The sequence below is a fragment of the Falco peregrinus genome, chromosome 11, assembly GCF_023634155.1.
Source record: "Falco peregrinus isolate bFalPer1 chromosome 11, bFalPer1.pri, whole genome shotgun sequence".
Classification (NCBI taxonomy): domain Eukaryota; kingdom Metazoa; phylum Chordata; class Aves; order Falconiformes; family Falconidae; genus Falco; species Falco peregrinus.
The window spans coordinates 12,257,666-12,275,075 of NC_073731.1; the positions used below are offsets into that span (position 1 = coordinate 12,257,666).

Sequence of the window (17,410 nt, forward strand, 5' to 3'; positions counted from 1 at the left end):
TTATGGGACAGGCTTGCACCAGCTCTGTTCTGAGATGCTTCCTGTGGTTCTCCATCCATTCTCATCCCCCAGTCCTTCACGTCCAGTTCAGCCTGCTTCTGAGTCCTGGTTTGCACCATATTCTGGGGTTTATGCCATATCTGGGGCTTACAGCAAAAGGGAGAGGGGGAGGCTGAGGGCAAAGCACGGCTCCTGGTATTTGGCTAAAAAATAGATAACCTCTCCTTCAGTCACCGATGCTTTAGGACCTGGAAGGATCCACCTTTCTCCTCTGACCCCCACAACACCCTGCTTTGCACTCTTGGCTCTTCCAGTCATTGGGGTTGGAGGCCAAGTTTGTACTGGCGGTGCCTCCAACGCTGAGTGTAGGCTGCTTAGCCTCACCCTCACCTCCTCCTTGAAATCCTACTGCCTGCACTGACTGTTTGAGGTACGACACCACGTCCCGCAACATCCTCACCTGCTCTCACACTCCTCTGCTGGGACCTGACCTGGTCCCGACCACACTGCGCTGCAACACCATTGCACAACCATGCCTAGGTGCTCTTAAACCCCTTTGGTTAAACGTGCCCAGGAAAACCCTCTGGGTGCTGTGTGCACATTTGAACAGGCAGGTAGGAGGGCGCTTGCTGAGGGGTCCCTGCGCACTTTGATATCGGTAAGTATCGATGACTACACACGAGCTCTGCAGGAGAGGGAGACGGGGTTAGGTTGCAGTCAGGGGAGCAGGACACGTGGCTCTCCCTGTGCCGCTTCTCTCAGAGGTGAGAGCTGTGGTGTGGAGCGAGGGCTGTCCGGGCTGAGGAGGTAAAGGTTGTTGCTGGAGACCTGAATGCTGAGGCAGGGGAAGGGAGAACAGAAACCCGGGTGGGATTTCAGAGGGGGGGAAATGGGCATGTTCGAGGAAATGAGGTTTGGTTTTGCACATGAGTATCACAGACAGAAGCAGGCAGGGATGGGTGGGAGTGGAAAAAGTGGGTACAGAGGAGGGGGCAGGGACCAGAAGGGAACCCCAAGCACTGTGGACCTTGGGCACCCTCCTCACTCAACAGTGAAGGCCTCCTGTCCCACCCCCCACCGCAGTCCCAAGTCCCAGTCTTGCTCTGGCAGCCCCTGGGCTGCCCAGGGTGATTCAAACAGAGCAGCTCTATTTGCGGACCTAAGAAATGGGTGTTGAGGAGGGTATTCCTGCACTTGGCTTAGACCCTGCTCTACTGGGCTCTGATCCCTGCCGTGCCATCCCTAGAGGCGTCTCGGATGGAACAGCTGCTGGGGCAGAATTAGGAAGGATTTTTTCCTAGCCATAAGAGTCCCTCCACTGCTTTTCCTTCTGATGAAGGAAATCCCACAAAACAGAGACATGGGGTGGGAACAGGAATGACCCATCACTATAGTCTCTCCCTCCGATGTCTGCTGGCTGCAGGCTCCCTTCCCTGCCATCCTTCCAATGCACCATCACTGCTCCCAGACAGAGGGAGGAATTACCTGTCAAAACCAGCTGGAGCTGCTTCCCTTTCTTCCAGTGTCTGGAACCTGCACCTTGGAGGCAGCCGGACATCAGGGGTGAGGAGCAGGTGCTGGGCTGAGGGAACAGGTGATGTCGCCTCTTCTCCTCCACCAAGGAGCCTTCCCTGGAGCAAGAAGAGAAAGAAACTCTTCCCTGTGCAGAAGCCCAGAGAAACTCACCCCTTCCTGCCCACTCTAATCCCTCGAGGGAGGCAAAGGAGTGGCACAAAGCAGCTGGAGAAAGACTGCAAACACCTCTGAGCTGCCAACTCAAATGATCATCCTCTCCCACAGCTCTCACTCTGGGTCACCCTCTCCGCCTTACGCACGGCACCAGCCCGGGGTCTCTGGGTTAAAACAAATGTTCTCCCCCATCCCACCCCCCTTGCTTTTCCCATTCCACCCCAGCCCACAACAAACATCAGCAGCTCGCTGGCCCTGCAGCCATGTAACCCAACCCTGGCCATTGTTCCCCCTTCCCCAAGGTCTATATTTGACTCTGCGGCAGCACCGTGGCTGTGCGTGCATGCGTGTGTGTGTGTGTGTGTGTGTGTGCGCGCGCTCCCTGCACACGCACGCTCCGATATTTGTTCAGAGCCTCATTCCCCAGATGCCCGGGATTACTTAGAAATAGCTTCCATGGGCAGTAGGTGTTTGTGCCTGCAGCAGGGAAGTGGAGGGGGTGGGTAAAAGAGAAGGGAGAGGGTGAAAGTCAAAGGTGGAAAACCTCCTGGCTCTTCCCTCCCAATTTGCACCGTCTCTGCGGAGCGTGGCCGGGTTGACAGATGACAACACATACACTCAACAGCGGGACTGGCGGCAGATCTGGGGAATGATGGAGAAAATGCCAAGCTGTGGTCTTGATGAATCCATCCTGTGTCACCCTGCCCTAAGTTTTGTTCTCTGGTGGCAAAAGTACAGTTCAGCCTCCAAAAGCCCTTCAGACCTTCCTAGGTCTGGTGGCTGAGGCCACCAGGAATGGCACTGGGGAGGGAAATACCTAATTCCCTTAGCCTGGTGGCTTTGCAAGGGAAGGGGTGCCTCAGCATATGGGGGCTGCCCTGGGATTCACCCTCTGTTTCAGTACTGCATTAAGGGTAGCCACCCTGGGCTACCCTGGGATGTATTTTGTGTTTTCCCAAAGCCTCCAGGAATGCTGCCCAAGCCCAGTGTCACATTCCCTGTGACCCTGGAGTCCCTGAGAACACTGCCTAGGCTTGGCATGAGCCTCTTTTATTTGCATCCTTTGTGGCTTGCCAGGACACACGGCAAAATCAGAAATAAGTGCAGTGAAAACAAACAAGAGGAAGGATCGCCTTTATCCTAAACACTGATGATCTGGGGAAGTCACTGCCACTGGGTAACAAGAAAAGGCATTAATTTAAAAAATGATTAGACATTTATATAGATAGTGAGAATAAATAGGAATGAAGTCCAAAGAGCTGCAAACCCTCTTGCTCCAGGGCACTGAAGATGAGCTCTTAGGTAATAGAGTAAGGAGCAGCTTTCCACAAGGGCAGGTTCTTCAGTACTTTTGTGCAGAGCAATGCTTGTACCTTCCCCTGAGCTGTGCAGAGCCAGCCCTGGGAGGGGAAGGATGCTGGGTATGAGCAGGCTCCATCCATCCTTACCCACTGGACAGGGGCGTGGCCCAGCATCACCAAGCCCAAGGGAGGATGGACTGTATGGGTGCTGCAGTGGTGCCTCGGGAGGTGATTCCTGGATGTTCAGAGCCAAGTGTCAGCCCCCATCCAAGCCTCTGACTGCCAGCTTGCCTCACCTCCACTCCACGCCAGTGTGGGGGGTCCCTCATCATCATCGGGGCTGCTGCTTCCTGAGGGGTGTCCGTACCCTGCACTGGCCTCCAGGAGCTGCTCCGTTGGGACTAGCTAAAATTTGACTGTCTGCTGGGCTGCTCCAATAAAACAGATCCTCGGAGTGTAGGAGAGTGTATGTGTCATAATAGACTTGAGTTCGGTACCTGGCAGCCTCCAAACTTGCTGTGAGGAGCTGAGAAAGTAAGCTTAAAGTCATACATTATATTTATATTGAGATACAGATTCCCTGAATCCACCCTCAGTACTTTTGTCCAAGACAGGACAGAATCATCAGCAAAACAAAAAAAGAAAAAAAAGGAAAAAAGAAAGATGAAATACTGGAGTCAAAAGAAATTAAATTTGAAGAGGGAGGGAAAGAGGTGGAGGTATATATGGAGGGCGGCTAGAGAAAAGGTGTTTAACCTTGCTCTCCCACAGCTCAAAAGACTGAGTCATCCCCCTTCAAAAAACCCCATTGAGAAGGTGTAAGTTTCTTGTTTTGCCCTGTAATTTCTGATTTCCCTCCATGTGTGTGTGACAGCTAATTTCAGGGCTCTCCAAGGACATAAGACTTCAGGGGGTGTACCTGTTCCCCCCAGCTGCTTTCCGCTGCCAGGAGGAGGTCTGGAAGGACCGGAGTGGGAAGGAGATGTGTGCCAGGCTTTCCCTTTTCTGGCACACACCCACAGGTGCCTCGAAGCCCACCTCCAGCCATCCCTTCTCCCTTTCCCTTTCCAGCTGGCAGCTCTAGCAATGAAACCTCTTAATCTCACCAGGAGTGTGCAAGCATTTAATGGGAGTCTCTTGAAGCAAATGTTTTGAGCTTCCTTGGTGCTTGCCCCTGAGCTTGCTCCTGGGTATTTACAGAGGTTGGCATCTCCTGGTGTTTGCAGCAAAACCTGGCAGGAGAGCCTGTTGCAGTGAATTTCAAGGTCATTTTACAAAACTGCGGCCTGTGCTTAGAAAGGCTTGAACCCCGGGTGCAGAGGAGAGGAGTCCATAATTAGCAGCCCCAGGGGATGTGGATGAGTGTTGGAGGGGAGGCTAATTGCAGACTGACTGGCTCCTTGGCCTTCAGCAGCTCCCGTGAAGCAGAGAAGCAGTGTGCTCAGCCAAGCACCAAGCGTGTCCTAGGGAAAGGTAATTCCTCCCTGGCCTGCCTGGACCCGTCCCTATAAACAACGAGAGCTGCACAGGGAGAGCAGTGCTGCAGATTTCACAAAATAAAAAAAGTCTCTGTGAGCTGCAGACATGCGCTAGGCACGCAGAAGGGCTCCTCGAGAGACGACACACAGCCACGTGCCTCTACCCGAAAGAGCCAGCGAGTCCCTGCTCTGCCCTCAGAGGGCTTTGGGGGATCAGCTCCTTCCCCCCAGCCCTGCACCCTGGCAAAGTGCTGTCCCAGCACCTGGGCATGCAGTGTCCTCCCCTCGCACATGGGCTCTGCCCCACACGCAGACGAAGCCCCATCTGCCTGCGCATGCTGGGGTGAGCCGGCGTCATGCCTAACCCCTCCACCACCTCCCCATGCACTCTGGTGAGACATCCTCCCCCTTCCTTTCCACATACTTTTAACTCAGTTCATTTCAAACACTTTATTAGCATGACAAGCTAAACAAGTTTTGACAAAGGGGAAGGAAGCAGAGCTCCTTGAGTCTCGGTTGGAGGCTGACACTGTGACTCCAGCCTTTGCTTCCCGTGGGGAAATTTCACCTTGCATTGGAGCAGCTGTCCTGCTCATTGGGCACATGTGCCATTTCTCTCCACTCCTTCACCAGGCTGAATCGCTGGCACGGGAGGGTGGCTGCCCTTCAGTCTCTGTGGCATGGCAGCACCCATGCTGGATTGAGCACCCACTGGGGCGAAGGCTTTACGGGGAGTGCTGGCAGGGCACAGGCAAGGCTGCTGGGAGGAGAAACCGTGCAGTGCTGGGGCAGCTCCTCCTGCAGGGACCTCACCCCAGGGAGCAGTGGTAGCTGTGGTGTGGGTCCCAGCTGGGAACTGGCTTTTTCTGGCAGAATACCCTGTATAAGGTCACAGCCTGGTACCTGGTCCCTTGTGGAGCCCTGGAACCACGTAGAGTAAGAGTTGGAGGCAGCTGTGCAGGGCTCAGTGCAAGAGCTGGGATCAGTTCACCAGGTGAGCATGGCGTGGAGCTGGTTACGAGCAGAAATGAAGGGGATGCCACAACCAAATACTTCAGGCCAGAAGACCCCAGCTTCTGCTGCCTGCCCCCAGCAGTGATGCTGCCAGTGCAAATTGAGTGCAGAGAATACAAATCCACTGCTGCCAGGCTCTGTGCTCCCTGCGCCACGATTAAATTCTGCACTAGGGACCAGGCAAGAGGCAAGAGCAAGATGTTGCTGCACTATTTCATGGCTAGTTAGAAATGGCCAGTAGGGGTCACTGATATCTATTTATTTTATTCTATTTTTATACATATGCATTTATAAATATACAAAAAAATGCATAGGCAGCAATTGTAATGAGGAAGTGTTGATGTGCAATGTATTAAGTATAGGATCCCCAAGGTCGGGCGAAAGTGCCCCTACATATGTCTGAAATACCAGCGGTAGCTGTGCATCCCTCTCTGCTCAAACCCTGTGATGGTGTGAAACCACCAAGCTGTGCCAAATGCCAGAGTACTGTGATGGTGGGTCTGTCATTGTTCTCCGGTTCTGCCTTCATCCTGTATTGGCAAAGATGCTTTGAGAGAGATTCAAGAGATTCAGAGATTCAGGCCTTGGGGGCAGGATATTGTGCCTGCTTGTCTTTTTGTGCAGTGCCCAGCACAATTACATCCCAACCGTGATGGGTGCCTTTAGGCAGTCCCATAAGACAAACAGCACTTTGGATTGGGATGGGTCAGAACACTGCTGTTCTTCTTCATCCACTGTTGCTGGGGACCCTGACAGCAAAGTGTTTGCCTGAGAAAAAACTCCAGGAGTTTTTTGAGGGTTGCATGTTTGTGTTAAAATTGAGCCCCAACCCACACTCTTATGTAGCGGGATGGACTGAATTATACACATGTTTGTTGTTAGCAACTGTTTTACTGGTGGGTTGTATTTTTCTGGTAGGTGCATGCTCCAGGCATACTGGCAGGATGTGTTTGGCTGTCCAATTCTGCATCCACAGACTTGTTTGGCTGTCCTACGCTGGCAGTGCTTCACTGATCTTATTGTTCCCCAGGTGCTGTTGGTTTTGGGTGCTGAGCTCCTCGTGTACCGGCATATACCAGAGTGCAAGCTCTGCTCAAAATACATCTTGGGTTTTTTGGTATTGGTGGGCTCAGACCATCCAAGAAACCTCTTCTGCCTCTGAGGGTTTCCCAGCTGAGGTCCATTGGGGAATCCTCTGTGCAGCTGGAGTCAGAGAAGTAGTGGAGGAGGTAATTGTTTCTTAGGAGTCCCTTCAGGAGTGCTGCACCCCATGCTGGAGGATATGGGACTTCACGCAACTCTCGGGCAGGTGTCAGCTCCGAGCTGGCCACCAAAGTGTGGTCTGGCACCCACCATCTTCCCTGCTTGACCTGCATTGGTGGGGAACTTGAGAAGACCAAGGCTGCACTGCCTTCTCCTGGTGGGGAGACATTATTTCTGGCATCTACCTCTCCGCTAGCCAAGACCGTAGGCACTTCAGAGGGATTTGTCCCTCCACAGGGTGGCACCTGCCCCTCCAGGGGTTCCTTTTATACAGTTACAGGGGTCTATATAAAGTGCTGCCAGCTGGAAAGTATTTTGAAGAGATTCCTCCCTGCTCTTCACTAAGGGTCATAAATTCAGATGGTATTTGAGAGAATCTCAAATGTACTTCCAGGACTGTTTGCTGAAGGCTTTACATCCGCCAGAGGCCCTTAAAATAAAAGGATTATTGGGAGTCAAGTGTTAGATTACCTGGTGCTTGTTAATTGAACTTCAGAGGCTTTAGTGAGCAACTGGCTCTAGCAGGGAGCAGCACTTTGGTATTAATGGTGTTATATAAATGAATATAATGTAACCTAACGTCATGCTTCCGCATCATGTCACATCTCTGGGCGCAGGGCAGCGGTGAGTCCAGCTAACAAGCATACCGGATACAGGAAAAGGCAGGGTGGATATGAGTGGAGAGGGAGAGGGACTGGGAATCCAAGGCCTTTGGGATCCGATGGAAGAGTGGTTTTTGGTGCTCAGAGCAGGTGACTGGTGTTCAGGCATCACGAGTTCGGTTCCTGCCTCGCCTTTGGCTCTCTGACCTTGGGATTTGATTTTGAGAGGAGTTGAGCTTAATGGAAGCAGTAAATGCCGAGACCATCTGAAAATCACTCTCTTCTTCCTGTGGGGCTTACTTCACCTAGGCTTGCAAAAAGCTTGAAGATCCTACTCTGACAGGTCACCAAAAGAAAGCAAAGGACTCTAATCATTGCTGCCATCAGTGCACACCCACGGAAACCTGAACAGGCCACAACTGTGAAGGCTCCAAGGCAGCAAGGCCTGGTGGAAATGAGAAACCTCATCAGCTATGAAAATTTCATCAGCTGGCGCGGTGGAAGCAAGAATCTGGAAGTGCAGAGCAGATGGGCAGCCTGGATTCTTGGAGCCATTGTCCTTCTGCTTGTTATCTGACTCCAGCACAGGGAGGATTTGGAGAATTTATGGGGGCACAAGTACTGAAGGCTTTCTTGAAATATCCCTGGCTGACGCGTGGCGTGGTGCAGACGGCACTTGCTGTGTGTGCAGCAGACGTTTTTGCACAATATTCCCAAGGTCATGGAAGAAGGGTCCTGCTGAGCACCTGTCTTTTATTGTGTAAGAGGGGGCACCACTTGGGCAGAGTTTCCAGTGCTGTGAGCCTGGTACTACCTGAATGCAAATCTGAAGGCTTAATAAACGTAGGACATTGAGGAACATCATCCAAATACTATCAGGACGTTTCCCAACCGTGCAAATTTCCTCTGGACTAGGCTCCATTATTTATCATGTGAATAATCAACTCAGGAGGTGTTTATAAAAGAAATGTTAATAGGGAAGGGGAGCAGAGGGTGAGTGTATGTGCCAGGCACAAGAGGCAATGGACAAAGTACCTGTGTGAGCTCAGAGTGGAATAAATGGGGCAATTTGGTTCAAAATTAAAATATATTGACTTTTTCAAGTCCCAAGGCTAGAACAACAGATGGAAGGCTTTGCAAATAAAGGCCAAAGCACATTACAAAACTGTGTCCAGGTTTGACTAGCTGCTATCTGCCTTTGACTGGTACATGTTGTACTCTGCCCCTCTCCTTTAAGAAGCAGGCAGTTATCCTTGGGGGTTTAGGTGGGCTTTCCCATTTATTCCTCTTCCTCCTTCTCCACCTGGCCCCACAGATGGGATACTTCCCTAGTGACAGGTTGTGCTATGCCCCAGACTGTCATGATGTTTCTCACAAGCTGAATCACGTAACAAGGGAAAGGAGCGGGTCCTGGACACTGGCTCCCAGTGAATTGTCCTGGCTGGCAAAGACCTGAACAGAGCAGATCACCTGCCATTACTGTGAGCCCATTTTGGGTCCTGACTGCACCCACGGGCTCCAAAAATACATGTTTGGGGTTTTTTTCCTCCTGTCATCTTCATCAGCTCAGGGGTTTAGCTGCCTCTTTGTAGGGTCTGCTCTCAACTGCATAACCTCGGAGGCAGCCTGCAAGGTGACCAAGGGCTGGAGCAGCCAGGAGCAAAGGCAGGGGCAGGTTCTGCATCCTTCCCAGCCAGGCCAGAGGCCTCTGCCAGGCCACGCAGCGCCTCGGCCCACCCCGCCTCGTTCCGTGCATTTGCAGACACCTCCGCCGGGCCACCTTCCCCCCGAGGGCACACACGTGGCGGTCTGCTGGCCCACCCCTGCGCCGTGCCCTCGGAGGTACTTTTTGAACAGGCGTGTCTCACCAGGGAGACGTACTGAACGCGAACGTCCACGCAGCGCCCCGCGGGGGGGCCGCGGCCGCAGGCCTCTCCCCGGCAGGGCCGCGCGAACGCCTCAGGGCAGCGCCGGCGGGGAAGGGGCCCGCGCAGCCAGGCAAGGCTGTCCCGGGTGGAACCGAACCTACACGGAGCCGCCACCGCCGCCTGCTACCGTGGCCCCGGGCCCCACCAGACCGCAGAGGGCAAGCGGGGCCGGCCGGCACGGGGGCAGCGCCGGTGGAGAAACACCGTTCGCCTCGACCCCTCCTGAGGGGAGGGCACCGGCACCGTCCCCCCCCGCCGCTGCCGCTCGAGTTTGCTCGTCCTGCCCCCCACCCCCGCGCGCGCCGTTGGTTTCGTCCCGTCGCCCCTCTCCCCCGCCCCTCCCCTCGCGTTGCCGCGGTGACGGGGGAGACGCACCGCGCGCCCGCCGCCGCGCCTGGCCCCGCCCCTCCCGTGCTGCCCGATGACGCAGCTGCGCTGCGGCGTGGGGATTCCGCCGGATTACCCGGCGTGCCCCGCGGCAAAATGGCGGCCTGAAGCGAGAGCGTGGGGCCGGGCCGAGCGGGGCCAAAGTTTGGGGCGGGCCCGAGGCGGGGCTGAACCGGGGCAGAATCGGCCGCAAAGTCGTTGGGACCCCGGGCGGAGCCGAGCCCGACCGGGTCAGAGCCGGGCTGGGGCTCCGGGGGCGGGGAGCGGGAGCGCGACCGGCTGGGGACCGAGCCCGGGCCCGGGCGGGGGCCCCTGCGCCCCCGGGCCTCGCCGGCCTTCCCGGGCGGCCTTGGGGCCGGCGCCCTGCGAGCGGGGGGCTCTCCCTGTCCCCGTGTGTGGCTCGGGGCCGGGAGGACGTGTCGAGTCCCTCGAGGACAGCGGGTCCGGGTGGGTCGCACCGTGGGCAGGGGGAGTCAGCCAAGCGGGGTGGGTGGCAGATGGGGACCGGGGGCGGCAGGGCGGGAGGGCCACAGCCTCTGCCTCGGGGAAAGGGCCGTTCCCGTGGGGGAGGGTGGTAATGCCATCGCCTTAGCAATCAATGCGTTAGGGAGCTCTCTCTCCCCGTGGGAGACCTGGGGCAGGGGAGCAGAGCAGGCAGGGAAGCTGCAGGCCGAGCCGGGTCCACGCAGGGTGTAGCCTTGCCTGGGTGATGGAGGGGTAGGTAGTGTAGGGGACAAGAAAGCAGTATCTGTGCAGGGAGCATTGCTGGAGTAGGAACTGCAAAGTGGCACAAGTCTAGGCCAGCATGTGTGTTAAAGAACCAGAGTTTTAAGTGACAAGAGGCAGAGTTGGAAGGGAGCGAGGGGTGCTCCCCTGGTGCCAAACCTGTCAGGGGGGAATGGGAAATTATCTCCCAGGCTGGACACCCTCTGTAGTGCAAGGAATGCTTCCTACTATGGAATTAGTGAGCAGCCCCTGGGAATATGAGAAGAGTTTAAAAGAAAAACAGGTGAACAATAAATATGGAACTGCACCTGGCTCTGGGCTTGAGCACACTGCCTGTAGCAGAGTAAATGATCAAGTGCGAATAAATGCATTTTTAGATGGGCAGGAGATTGCATTGGTAGGCATCAGGGTGTGCAAATGATATGCAAGTCTGGCAAGGCTGAGAATGACCTAGATCTGAGAGATGCCAGGTGGATGTTGTCCGCTGAAAAGAATCATCCATCACACAGATAGTTCTGTGCCAGCGAAAGCTTTTCAGAGGTACGCATCTCTGTTTTACAGATTCAGAGAAGGAACTGGGATAAAGGGCCTACGTAAGAGGAAGCAATGAATCCTTGTTGAAGCATCAGACAGCAGGTAAGAAAGACAGAAATGAGCTGATGCTGAGTCAGGCCGTGTTCTTTTTGGTCCCACTACTTGAATTTTTTTGAGAATATGTGAACCACACATCTGAAAAACTGTCCCTCTCTGTGGCATTTTCTGTATCGTAGTAGGCCTGCATTGCCTGAATTGAGAGGCCAGGTTGTGAATGAAATGAGAGTGACCCTGAAAATTTCAGTAAGAGCTCCTGAGAAGTTCAAGCAGAGATGTAAGCCAGTGCTCTTTATGTGCTATCCAGAGAAACAGTCTAAGGTCTGTTCTGTCAGTGCTGAAGTAGCTGTGTTCTCTGTAATCACGAGAGGTCTACCCAGCCAGAATCCCAGTGAAATAATTTCTGATGATCCTGCTCTATTAATAATTGTGATGCCAAAGTTAGGTAACTCTAATGATCTTGTGTTCTGTTAGGTTATTTATTCCACCATGTTATTGTTTTTACCCATATTTTAACCGGTCGCCTGATGGGTGGTGCAGGTGTACCGCTGGCCTTTCTATCCTCTCCTGAGCTCACTGTTGAGATCCAGTTTAGAGGGGCAGCTGTGTGGTACCCAGCAGCCAGTCCTTTGATTATACTTCTCATTTACTTGTTAAATTACTTTTAGTACAACTCCTTTCTCGTTTATTCACTTCTTAGTGAATCGCTGCAGAAAGCGCATGTATCCTAACAGTGCGTTGCATACAGTGTGTTTCAGCTTCTGGATGTTACATCAGCATTTAAGCTAGCAGGTCTTAGCTGTGCTATCAGGAACTTTTGGCTTTTCATTCCTTCCCAGGCACCCAGTGCTCTTGAAATCAGGGGAATGTATATCAGCAGCACCAATGGAGTTCCAAAGTACAGCCCATGGCTGTCTTCTTTAATATTAACAAGGCATTGGGTCAGGAGGGGATGAGTTACATGCCAAGACCTGTTGCCTCCTCACACCATTTTCTGAATCAAAGATGACTTTGCATTCTTTTCCAGTCTGTTTCAAGTAATTTGCTGGCTGCTGCTAAGTCACTTGCTTTGCGGCTTTCAAACCCTGAATTTTTATCTCTGCCAACCATTCTAAATAGAATCATGTGGCATAGCTTTGGAAGAGGTATAATCCTTTCCAGGTCTGCCCCCTTTTTGTCCCGTAGCAGTACAAATAAAGTCAGATGGGACTAGTGATTTTTGGTCAACATGCTGGTGCGAATGGTACCTGAGCTGGCTTGGAGAAACGATTTGTGGCAGCTGGTGTAGCATATGAAGTGCTTTTAAAAAGATGAAGAAAGCCAAGGTGTTTGAACGATAGCAAAATAAACAAGTTTCAGTAAAATGTGACTATATTTCAGTGGTAGTTTGAAGTAGACTAGATGTGTGTTCATCCTGGAGGCTGATGATTTTTCTGAAGGTGCGCTCCCTAACCTGTTAAATTGTCAGCTGTGTTTTATGGAGGATCCACTGAAAACTGGACTTTGTGAGATTTCCATGTGTTGCCACATGTACAGCGTAGTCCTGAGAAATAGTTCTGTGAGTTAGATCATAAAGGATTAAACATGTCGTGTACTTGTTAGCAAGGGCCTAGCTTTTACAGTAGAGCATGACAATAATAATGTAGTAGTGACTAATAACCCTCTGCCTTTCATGTTGCTGGGAGAAATACAACATGTAGGGGTCTCAAATGAGTTGGATGTGATACAGATTTTGTGGAGGAATCCTACCCTCAGAAATGAGGATCTGGCTTGACACCTTTTTGACTCATCTGCTCTTTTGACTGGGGTTGTCAGGAACTGGCATTGTCATAATCCAACAGATGTCTTTGGCTGTTCAACTTGGTTGATGCTTTGAGAGTAGATTTAAGGTCCTGAAGCTGGGTACATTCATCTCCTTGCTTGAAGGCTTTGGTTGGGGAGATGTCTGCTTATTGTATGGCACCTTGAGCTATGGATGGAGTGAGTCTTGTGGCATTTGTGCTAGCTATGTGTATTTCAAGTCACTAGTAACTGGGTAAATACGATCCTCTCTGGAATTCATTTTACACAGGACTGCAAAGGAACTACATGTGTAATCTATGCAAACAGAGCTAATGCCTTAGGGCATGAAATCGTCCATCCTGTTTCTCTGCCAGTTCCCCTACCTGAGGGCTTTTCCTTAGATCTAGATTGGCTAGTGATGTATCTGTAGTAGTAGTTTTTTACTTTTTTTAAAAAAGTAGTTACTTTTTAAAATGGAAGTACCTTTACAGCTGGTTGGAGGGGAAGGATGACCCTGCGGTCAGAATTCTGAACTGCAGTGTAGACTACCTAATTTATACCACAGATTTATTGTGTGAATGTGTTCAGATCATTCCTGCTTCTTGCTCTTCATTCTTCCGTTGCAAAATATGATTAATGCCCATCTTGCTGGGGATTTGAGGAAGAGTCTGTGTCAGTAAGACACTTGGATACTGTGGTGTTGAATGCTTTAGTAAAGCCTGGTGGAGGAGAGATGAAAAGGATATTCCAAGCCATGACTTCAGAATGAAGCAGACCCCTGTGTGATCCACTGTCCTGTGTATTCTTGTAGTGTGGTGAAATTGCTATAGAGTGCAAGTCAGGCCCTACCTTGTTTAAGGCAAGTGGGTCCTCTGAGACCCCCTGCTTTTTTCCCTTCCCAGGAACTGTTTGTTTGTTTCCCCAGCTTGCAATGCCTTTTCTGGCTGAATCTTTTTTACTTAAATTAATGTTTTCTCTTTTTTGTCCCTTTGTTTGTTCCAGACTCAGAAATTGTTCTCTTCATTGTCAGCACGTTCATGCGTGGTCTTACTGCTAGCATGCTGAGAGAGGGCCAAGAGCAGCAGCTTGCAGGCTGTCTCATATTTGGAATGATATGAGCCACCCTCTCTGGAGTGTCCTCCTGGGAGCTGTGCTTAGGAAGGAAATGGCATGGAAGGCTGTGTAGGAGTGTGAGAATAGCATTGCAATGGTTGGAATGCAGGATAAGCATCACTTGGGTGGGCTCAGTTTTCCTCTGCTTTTCAACAATGCTGGGTGCCAAGCCTGAGGAAGACTGCTGTGCAGAGGTGAAGGAGCTGGAATGTATTCTTCAGTTGAGGTGAGCGCAATTCTGTGAAACTGATAGACATCAAACTGAATAATGATTTTAAAGTATTTTCACATGATGTCTAATCTGTGGAAATTCACTACCACATAATAGCACTGAGGCTGAGCTGAGCGGGATTCAGAAAAGATCAAGCACTTATGAGTGGAAATGTTCAGACTTGCTTTAGCTAAAGAACTCGTTTTAGAACGTGTATTTTTCAGACATAACCCAATCTCTTAAAAGGTAAAGGTTTGAAGAAAGGGCAGTTTGTTCCATAATTGTCCACTGAGGTTTCTTGCTCCATCTTCTAAACTACTTTGTATTGGCCTGTGTCAGAGGCAAGGTATACAATCACACTTACTTGCTATGTTAGGGTGCCCACTAAACTTTTTGTGATAACTGCACTAGGAAAAAAACCCCCACCAACCAAAAAAACCCACAAACCCGCAAAACACCCCAGCTGCTCTGATTAGGCCTGGTAGTTGAAGATTTTAAGCTGCTGGAGAGCAGGGTCCTGGGAAAGATAGTGCATTCCATGTGAGGACCATCTTATTCATTAATGTGGAGAAATGCAGGTACTGTCTCTTCATGCAGAGTGGTCAGGCAAAGCACTTTGTGCTTCTTTCCTTTGCTTGTAAGAGGGAAAAGAAAGTGTGGAGTTTGGCCTGTCCACGTTTCAGTCTCGTGGTGGACTTTAGTCTGAAAGGCGTCTGAAAGAAAGGGCTTTAAGGCTTTTCAAGTGAGATCCAGTATGTTGTGGCATGAAACTCAGTGTACTAGTGTTCAGGAAGACACAGTCTGTGTTCTGTGCTCATGTCCAATTTGTGTTGAAGATCAAGAGAATCATCAGTGCTGCTTGGTCAAGTAGGCATAAATTCGGTTTGATGGATAGGTTAATAAAGGTGAGTGGCCAGTGGTACGGAGCTATGTATAAAATGATGTTTGGTGTTTGTTTGTAATATTTGCCTGAACACAAGGGGAACTCCTGAAGGAAAGTAAGAGTGTGTGTGTGTGTGTTTTTGTATTTTCAGAGCTAGGAGTGAGTCCTGCAAACCTTGAGATCCCTGTATGGATACCTTCCCTATGGGCTGTTATGGGAACAACAGGTGCTTTAGGGCACAACTGAACCCTTTTGTGGCAGGCATCATGGCTGTGAGTAAAGGGTTACTGACTTTGATAGACGTTTTGTGATGCTGAGAAAGTGAAATGGGTCAGGATTGGAAAGTAAGGTTCCCCGAAAGGATTGGGCTGGTTTTTAGGCACAGAGGAACTGACCTGCTGCTAGTGGTAAGAGAGAATTGGTTTAAATTTCTGATTTCTAGGGGTCAGCAAATTCAGAACTGAAAGTTCCACAGCAGCTACTGTGTCTTTGGTTGAGTTCTTTATTTGTATTTTGGCTCTGTGATAAAGCTGGCTTTAGTAATGTTGTAGGACACATAACTGGATTTTTTTTCTCTTGTGTTTAAAGTCTCAGTTGTCCGGCAGCATTAATGTAACACGTGTGAATGAGTTAGTTTCTCTAGATGAGGTAGTTTAACTATTGAGGAGTTAGGCTCATAAAAAGCCTTAGGCGAGTTTTACTTTATAGCATTTGTTTCAAAAGAATATGTTATTTTTCTGAGATTATAATTAGATAATCGTTGTGGCATTAAGGTTTTTGACCATTATTTTAGCATATGCTACTGCTTTTAGACCTGGGTATGTTGCACAAGCTCTATACAATTCCCAAAGATGCATTGCTTCATTGTCTGCTAAATCAAATTTCATTCTGCAGCTTTGGTGCTCATTAGTGAGGACTCTACTGCTGCCTGACGGGAAGGTTAAAAGTATTCTAGGGAAATGACTTGAAATCTGGTCCATCTCACATAACTGAAAAGTGGTTGCAGTTAATTCTACTGTTCTGTTTTTTCTTGTGCGTTTTTGTTTATTATTGTTTCCTTATTGAGAACTCTTACCTGTGGGAGATCTGTACCGTGTGTATTGTGTGCATAGCCCTTTCAAATGAGGAAAAGAAAATAATGGAAAACGACAGGGTATTTGTTTAAAATTAGAGTTGGTTTAAGTAATCTTTCTTGAGAATGGACTTCAAGTTCACATGCTGCCTTTAATGGTTTCATTCTTCCAAGCAGAAAGTGTTCCATACATTAGAGTATGCAAAATATATTTATTGAACTTTTAGGATTGAATTACAAAGCGTTGCTTGTGCTATGGTTATATAAATACTAGGAAATGAAAGCTTTGCTCAGAAGGATTTCCTCAGGTAACTGCATTTTGCTAGCGATACACTCTGTTAGTAGATGTTTGTGTAAGCACTCAATCCAATTTCTTCTAGGGCTAGCACAGAGTGTCATTTTTGGGAAGCTTCTCATACCAGGTTGGATTGATTCCTGAAAGCAAATCACCCTTACTGGGCTGCAGAATTTCTATAGAGTTGACTTATAAGTGTATCCATTTTTTCTTGATTAGATGATGCCTTTGTAAATAGGTCTCCAGGTGTCTCTGAAATGGCTATAATAGAATTCAATGTCATCAAGGCTCCAGCTGGATGGGGAGAGCTGTATTACTATGCAGCTCTAGAGATGATTTACAACCCGACTGACAACTTGCAATATAAACATTAGTCCAAGCATGATCTTGTCCCAAAACCCTGCCTACGCAGGGAGCCAGGAGTCTTCCTGCCACGCGCCATAAATCGTTTATGGTTTGCTCATGCCCGCACATTTGAAAAACAGCTGTGTATTGGGGATTAGCAGTTTGCAGAAGGCCCGTGTGGGGCTAAATTAGGGTCTCTTGCCCTGGTGGTGAATACCAGTATTGGAATAGCGGGAGTGCTTCTCTGCAGTTGAAGGCAATTTACTCTGGGAATGGGGGGTGGGTGCAGGGTATCTGTGAGGGTACAGCAGCCAGAGGAGAGCGTTGGACTGCAGTGCTCCAATTTGAGCTCAGATGCCTGATTGATAGCTGCCCAGCATGGTGGGGGATTGAACATTTAATTGTTAGTTGTGTGGGTTTAAAATTTTGCTTATATATGTATTATTTCTGTGTATTTTATGTGTGTGTATATATATACACACAAAATGCAAGCAGACTACTTCTATCTCCTAGGAGCTGAAGGATGATAGGGGTTTGGGGTCTTTTTTTTCTTTCCCTTCTTTTTTTTTAGTGTGAGGAGTGGCTTCCCTTTTGCTGGCCCATGTTAACAGAATCAAATTATATACCAGGCCATCTGGGGCTTCACAACTCATTTTCAGCTTTTATAAAAAGTTTTACTGTGTCACTTGGATTTATTACAGCTTTGCAACTTCAACTCCCAAAGTAAAAC

The 17,410-nt window shown here is 49.9% G+C and overlaps 1 protein-coding gene across 3 annotated transcripts in view; it reads left to right on the forward strand.

Annotated features, from left to right (window-relative positions):
* The first annotated feature begins 9,744 nt into the window (after positions 1-9,744).
* The window catches only part of TJAP1 (tight junction associated protein 1), a 40,094-nt gene continuing 32,428 nt past the window's right edge, over positions 9,745-17,410 (forward strand). For 2 of the 3 annotated variants that reach the window (XM_055816368.1, XM_055816369.1), the window contains exons 1-2: positions 9,745-9,892; positions 10,950-11,024. The gene's annotated coding sequence lies outside the window, so the exon portion shown is untranslated. Of the gene's footprint in view, positions 9,893-10,179; positions 11,025-17,410 lie in introns of those variants that run through there. The other variant, XM_013300290.3, reaches the window with a different exon arrangement.